The sequence below is a fragment of the Impatiens glandulifera genome, chromosome 5 (assembly GCF_907164915.1).
Source record: "Impatiens glandulifera chromosome 5, dImpGla2.1, whole genome shotgun sequence".
In the NCBI taxonomy this organism is placed as follows: domain Eukaryota; kingdom Viridiplantae; phylum Streptophyta; class Magnoliopsida; order Ericales; family Balsaminaceae; genus Impatiens; species Impatiens glandulifera.
In genome coordinates, this window is record NC_061866.1 from 14,603,475 (window position 1) to 14,611,174 (window position 7,700).

General features: G+C 36.1%; 1 pseudogene; it reads right to left on the minus strand.

The window, feature by feature from the left end:
• Positions 1-545: 545 nt before the first annotated feature.
• LOC124939053 lies at positions 546-6,380 on the minus strand (annotated as a pseudogene).
• Between the last annotated feature and the right edge of the window lie 1,320 nt (positions 6,381-7,700).

A 7,700-nucleotide genomic window follows, 5' to 3' on the forward strand; every position in this document is an offset into this window, starting at 1 on the left:
TCTGGAGTGATTGAATTTTCAAAAACTGGTGGTGGAGTAATGTAAACTTTTTTTTCCAATTCTCCTTGTAAGAATGCATTCTTCACATCTATTTGCCAAAAATTCTATGAAAGGTTGATAACAATGGACAATATTTGACTATGTGAAGCTTTTTTACATGTGCAAAAGTATCATTGTAATCCTCTCCATAATTTTAAACCCCTTGTGCGTTGTACATTTCTATATCAACATTACTTAGGTACTTGATTGTACAAATCCATCTTAAGCTTACGACTTTCTTTCCCAGAGGAAACTCAGCTTCATCCAAAGTATGGTTTCTACTCATGACACCAATTTCATCAATAACTGTTGTAACCCATTCTTTACTATTCTTAATTTTTTCATAGTTTTAAGGTATGTAATGTACAACAATCTTTCCAATAAATATTTAATGATCTAATAACAAAATGTCAAGTGAACACAACTTGTATTGTACGAGCAATAACTTGATTGTTGTAATACTTTCAATGTTTCAAACAATAACATAAAAAATATATAGTGTAAATTTAAGGCATGTTGCATTTCAATGGCAGTCCCTGAGAAAACCTTTTAATATAAGTGCAATAATTGTACACCATATAATTCTTCTACACCCATCTCAGCCTCTCTTCTCCTGTCGTATCCATCTCCTCCTTCAACCACCCATTTCCACCAATGACTAATTTTCCAAAGCCAACCAAACAGGCGGTTGAATCGTTGTAATTCCTATACAAAGCTTTAAATAGAGCGATTTCCCAATCCATCTTCACTAGACCGCCTCTAGTATCCCAATCGTTCGCGTTCCATAACCTTGAATAAATCCTCATTGGTTGACTCTTTAGTACATAATTCTGATCGATTCCACGTTCTTGAATTCCCTAATTGGCGTTCCGTCTACTTAAAAGTTTATGATTTAAGGATTTCAGAGGATGGAGTAAGTCGTGTGGAAATCGAGTGTGGGATCGAACCATAAGTAGAATGGTTTCTCTCTGTTATTCTATAAAGTCTCTCCTAAAAATTCCCCCTCCTCTCTAACTTTACTCTCCTCCACTGATTTTTAAATTTCCCCTCTTATTTCGAAATATAAACACCAAATTCATCAAACAAATATTGAATGACGCTTTCTCGTTGATTCCATTGCGATCTTCATGTCTCTTTTATAATTTTGGTATACATTGTTTAACTTGGTTCACCTTAAGGAATCTTTGATTTTTTTAATTAAACGGGGCTTTTTGGACTTCTTCACTTGTCCTTCATCTCCTATTCCACACTCACTTGGGTAGATAGAGTATTCTTTCTTTGGTTCATTCCTCTATTTGTTGGCTTTGACTATTGGATCTTCTATAAACAACTATGAAGATATTAAACTCTGAAAAATAGATATTTACTAAAGAGAAAAAAGTCTTGAGAATCTTAAGTGTTGTATTATCAACTTTACAAACAACCCTATAAATGAGTAATTTGTCTAGAAACTCTAAATTACTTATACCGAAGTTCATTAATAATTAAATAAGTCCTAATTGTATAAAAGATAATAAAGGCCTACAAATTTCTGACAATCAATGCTTAAACTCACACTACTTAGTTGGTCGACTCAACAGAAATGTAGACCGATACACGCGAACACATATTCGTGCCTTGACGCATATACGTTCACCGACTTCCTTTCCACATCCAGGCTCAGATTTTTGCCTTAGGTTCGAACATTGATAATCCTTCACTTAACATCTACTCATTTCGGGCTGCAATGGATGGTCGACAGCCGACAGCCAATTGTGATTTCTCAAGTGGCCTCCTGCGTTGGTCACCGCCACTTTTTTTTTTTATTTTTTTTTATTAATTTACAGAAAAATATAAAAAATAACACAATTTTAATATCATTTATAAAAATCTATTTACCCTTATTTATTTAAACTATTTAAATTGTTCGACATAATTTGATTTATACGAAATAATTTCCAGAACTAATTATTTATTTTATACACGTGTAATGACACTATGAATTTTGAAAAGTATTTTTGTTGACTTGAAATGTTTAAAAGTTACAAAATAAAAATATAAAAAGTGAGTATCTATCTACATATATATTTAGCAAATTTTTTATATCTAAAAAACAAGAGAACCAATGTCAAAAAGGTGTTTAGAGGATTTCGACTATGTTGAACAGGATAATCAACCTCATAATAAAAAATTGTATATCATCATTAGCCTTCCTTGAATACAAGTCAAATTAATGAATTGGTTTTGGTTTCTTGAGATGACTTTAGTTGACTATACCAATTTCACAGATTCTTTCCCTTTAAACTCGTTTCATTTTGCTTATGTTGAATCCTACAACTTTTCTAGTTATATCTATGTTTTTTTTATAGTAAAGTGTGGTAATATTAAGATTCACAAAGATCTAAGTGATAGGACAGGGGTCTAACTATTGATGACAACTTCGTACAAAAACAGTTTGATAGAAATCCTGTTAGGGATTTAAATCACTCTCTATTCTTCACAAACCCTTGCAAACTTTTGAACAATTCAAGTGCAGAAACGTTTCCTTAGGTTTGAAGCTAAGAACCGATGAAGGAGAAGATGATAGAATGTAAATGACACAAAGAGTTGTTTATGCATGTTCGTAGCAAAACTCTCCTACGTCACCCCTCCTTCCAACCACCGGAAGAATTCACTATACTTTTATTAGAATCAAATACAGTTGCACGGCTAGCTCACTGTTGAACAGAACAAACTCTGTTCAACTTACAGTAGATTGAAGAATATCACTTAGCTAGACAATACTTTGATTCTATCTTTCTCTATATGTGCACACAGTAAAGCAAGAAAGCAATTCGTGAGATTATAATGTATCAAGTGTCTGGTCGATTGGCAGTTCGGTGATTCATCCGTTGTCCTTGAGGATCTTTAAATAGAGAGTAGGTACCATAGGTCGAATCTTCTATAATGACACGTGGCGAATACCCATTGGAGATCCTCCATAGTACACAGGTACAACAGACTCTGAGCACCATGATCGTGGCCGTACCAATCTGGTAGTGCACCAAATATTCTTCTAGGATTTTCCTACAAGAAAAAAGTAGTGAGAAGAATATATAATTACGTGGCATTAATTCATTGGGAGTAACTGGATGTCATACTGATCTGCACGGAATAGTGGAACAGGAGTAGCATACAGCTAGTTGATCATGGGTAGACAGATGCTAGCTTCAAGAAACTGCTCAAGCATGGCATTAAACGTGCTTCAATTAGACTTACAAGTCTAATGAAGTTAGACGCCCCCGTCCAATAGCATGATCCATTAGACCACCAGGTCTAATGGAATTAGACGACACGTCTAATTACGGTTCCCTTCAAACTAATGTGAAGGAGTTAGATTGCACATTTAAATCTTATCTATTAGACGGTACGTCTAACTACGTTTCCCTTCAGACTAATTTGAAGGAGTTAGACTGCACGTCTAACTCTCATTTGTTAGACGTTACGTCTAACTACGTTTCCCTTCAGAATAATCTAAAGGAGTTAAACTACACGTCTAACTACGTCTGTTATACTGTATATCTAACTACATCTGTTAGACTGCACGTCTAACTGCGTATCTGTTAGACTGCACGTCTAACTGCGCATCTGTTAGACTGTACGTCTAATTGCGTATCCGTTAGACTGCACGTCTAACTACGCATTTGTTAGACTACACGTCTAACTACGCATCTGTTAGACTGCAAATCTAACTACGCATATGTTAGATTGCACGTCTAACTACGCATATGTTAGACTACACATCTAACTACGTCTGCTAGACTGCACGTCTAACTACGTCTGTTAGACTGCACGTCTAACTACGTCTGTTAGACTGCACGTCTAACTACGTCTGTTAGACTGCACATCTAACTACGTATCAGTTAGACTGCACGTCTAACTATGTCTGTTAGACTGCACGTCTAACTATGTCTATTAGACTGCACATCTAACTGCGTATCCATTAGACTGCACGTCTAACTACGCATCTGTTAGACTCCACGTCTAACTGCGTATCTGTTAGACTGCACGTTTAACTACGCATCTGTTAGACTGCACGTCTTACTATGGCTGTTAGACTGCATGTCTAACTATGCATCTGTTAGACTGCACATCTAACTGTGTATTCGTTAGACTACACGTCTAACTACGCATCTGTTAGACTGCACGTCTAACTGTGTATCCGTTAGACTGTACGTCTAACTACGCACGTTAGACTGCACGTCTAACTTAATGTGTCTGATAGCCAGTAAGTCTAATGAACCTCATTCAGACTTAGTCTAATTTAGTATGTTTTCGATACACCTGCACCAAAAACAATTAGATAGCTTAGTTTGAGTTTTACACAAACTCATCATCAAAATTTCGATAGTCAAAGTGATCTTCTTTCGAGAGGAAATCATTCTAACCAGATTGTTGAAGAGGAATTCGACTAGTTGATGGCTACACCTCTTGTGATTGCCACCATTATTTAAAAGACTTTCGTATAGAAGATGTAGGAAACTCATGGATTCATTCGGTTGGAAGTCTAAAGAACATGCCGAATGTTTCTTCAGAGAAGCATATATTTTTGCCACGTACATTCGCACGAATGTACTGATTATGATAAAAACCAACGGTTTAAAAGAATTCACGAACTGCTTGTTCGTGATAGATGCAGTGAGAACGAAGAAACTTCTTCAGCCAAGAAGCTTTCAAGGATTCAAACATTTGAACCATTTTAGGAATCATTAGAGTTGAAACAAACTTGAAGTCTATTTGCAGAGATTTCGGAGAGAGAGAGAAGTCATTTTGGCAAGATGAACACAGGATTTTGGCGATTCGAATTCTAGAGAGAGAATCAAGGATTTAGGAGTACTCAACCATTTGAGTGACACCATTCATTAAATATAAGAGAGCTAACGTGTGATATTTAATATTTAATGATTATACCAACCGTCAAAATTTTCAGAAACCTATTCCCAAGGGACACAACTATCAATTAATATTAATCATGAAAATGCACTATTAGTATTAGATGTATAAGGGAAAGCTATCAGAAATTTTAGTCACTCTTTAAACATTGAAAGACACCTGTCTTCAATCTATTTTAGAGATGACTGATTTATTTTTGGCATGAAAAAGTACATAGACAGATACAGTTGCAGATGACAGCTGTCCCGATAGCCAGAAGATGAAAAAGTACACAAGTAGTTAGATGTTTAAACTACTTTTCACATTCTTCACTTCTAATTGGGAAACGCATCTATTAAACGTAAACGTCTAATCACGCTTGTCTTATAGACGGTCACACATTAGTTAGACTTGAAATGTCTAATTGCGCATAAACACTAAATGTTAAACGTGTGTTCGGTTAGATGTGAGGTTCCAATTGCTCTTGTCCTTTAAACGTCTAATGTCTATTAGACGCATACGTCTAACTGCGTAGGTTAATTAACCAAGACATGAATCCCCAAAAGAAGATAAAAACTGCTTGAGTAGACGTACGTCTAAGTAGTCATGCTTCTTAAATTTCTGAAACATTGGTCGTATTGAGACCTCTGTCCTCTAGTCTGTCCAGTTACATTTGAACAAATGTTCCCCCTCAGTTTATGCACATATTAAACTCAATCAAGATCAACAAGTCCTAAAATATTTCTAAAGTGAGAAAACTTAGTCTCGGGTAGAGGCTTCGTGAAGATATCTGCAGTTTGTTGATCTGTTAGGATGTATTCAAGACGAATCTGATTTTGATTAACATGCTCTCGGATAAAATGGTGTCTGATTTCAATGTGCTTTGTCCGAGAGTGAAAAACTATATTATAGTTGATTGCGATAGCACTTGTGTTGTCGCAAAAAAATGGAGATTCTTCAGCCTCAATCCCATAGTCCCTAAGCTATTGTTGAACCCACAAGAGCTGTGAACAACAACTACCAGCAGCAAGGTACTCTGCTTCAGCTGTAGACGTCTACTTCTTGTTGAACCATGAGATAAGACGATCTCAAAGGAATTGGCAAGTTCCACTTGTGCTATTTTTATCAATTTTGCACCATGCATAATCTGCATCAGAGAAACTAGTCAAATTGAATCTAGAATCCTTCGGATACCACAATCCCAGATTTTGAGTTCCCTTCAAATATTTCAGAATGCGTTTAGCAGTAGTGAAGTGAGAAAGTTTAGGATTAGTCTGGAATCTTCCACAAACACCAACAACAAATTGGATATCTGGTCTACTAACAGTAACATAGAGCAATGATCCAATACGACCTCTATAGGTTGTGACATCTACACTTTGACCACCATCATCTTTGTCCAGTTTACTAGAGGAGCTCATTGGAGTAGCTACAGCAGAGAAATTCTCCATCCCAAACTTCTTCAGTAACTCTTTGGTATACTTGGCCTGATTGATGAAGGTTCCTTTCTCCAGCTGACGAACTTGAAGACCGAGGAAGAAAGTTAATTCTCCCATCATGCTCGTTTCAAATCTGTCCTACATCAGCTTGACAAATTTTTCACACAATTTGGGATTATTTGATCCAAATATAATATCATCAACATATATTTGAACAAGAAGAATGTGAGAATCTTTAGTGAATCTAAACAATGTTTTATCAACAATTCCAATAACGAAATCATGATCAAACAAAAATTCCGTCAAAGTATCATACCAGGCTCTAGGAGCTTGTTTCAAACCATATAAAACGTTGTCAAGTTTAAAAACATGATTTGGTAAAGTATGATCTACAAAACCAGGTGGTTGCTTAACTTAGACATCTTCATTTAATTTACCATTTAAAAATGCACTATTCATATCCATTTGAAAAACTTTAAAATTCTTAAATGATGCATACGCTAGGAAGATTCTAATTGCCTCAAGTCTTGCTACAGGTGCAAAAGACTCATCAAAGATGATACCTTCCTCTTGTCTGTATTCTTGGGCAACTAAACGGGCTTTGTTTCTAATAACTAGACCATCTTCACTAAGTTTGTTTCTAAAGACCCATCTTGTTCCAATGACCGACTGATCAGTCGGTCTAGGAGTTAGATGCCACACTTTATTTCTCACAAATTGTTTTAACTCCTCCTGCATTGCATTGATCCAATCTGGATCAACCACTACTTCACCAATTTTCTTGGGTTCGATTTGAGAAATAAAGGCAGAATTGACAATTTCATCCATCAATTGACGTCTGGTCCTACGAGAAGAGTTAGGATTCCCGATGATCAATTCTGGTGGATGATTCTTGTTCCATCGAAAGTTGGATCCAAAGGGATTGTTCATCTGACCAAATGACTCCACGACATCCAAACTCTCAAAAGTCTGTTGAATAAGAGTTTGTACGTATGGATGGATTTCAACCGGATCAGACAACGAAATCCGTTTATCTAGAGTTTCATCCTCACTTACAGACTCAAGACTCGTCGCTTCTAATCTGTTAGCAAGGTCGATGGGATCGATGGAGTTACTCTCAACAGACTCATCAAAGACTACATGAAGGGATTCCTCAACAGTTTGAGTTCTGTTGTTATATACTCTATAAGCCTTGCTTACTGAGGAATATCCCAGCATGAATCCAGCATCTGCTTTAGAATCAAAAGCGGTCAAGTAAACCTTTCCATTGTTATGGATAAAATATTGACACCCGAATACTTTAAAGTATGAAACTGTGGGTACTCTTCTGTA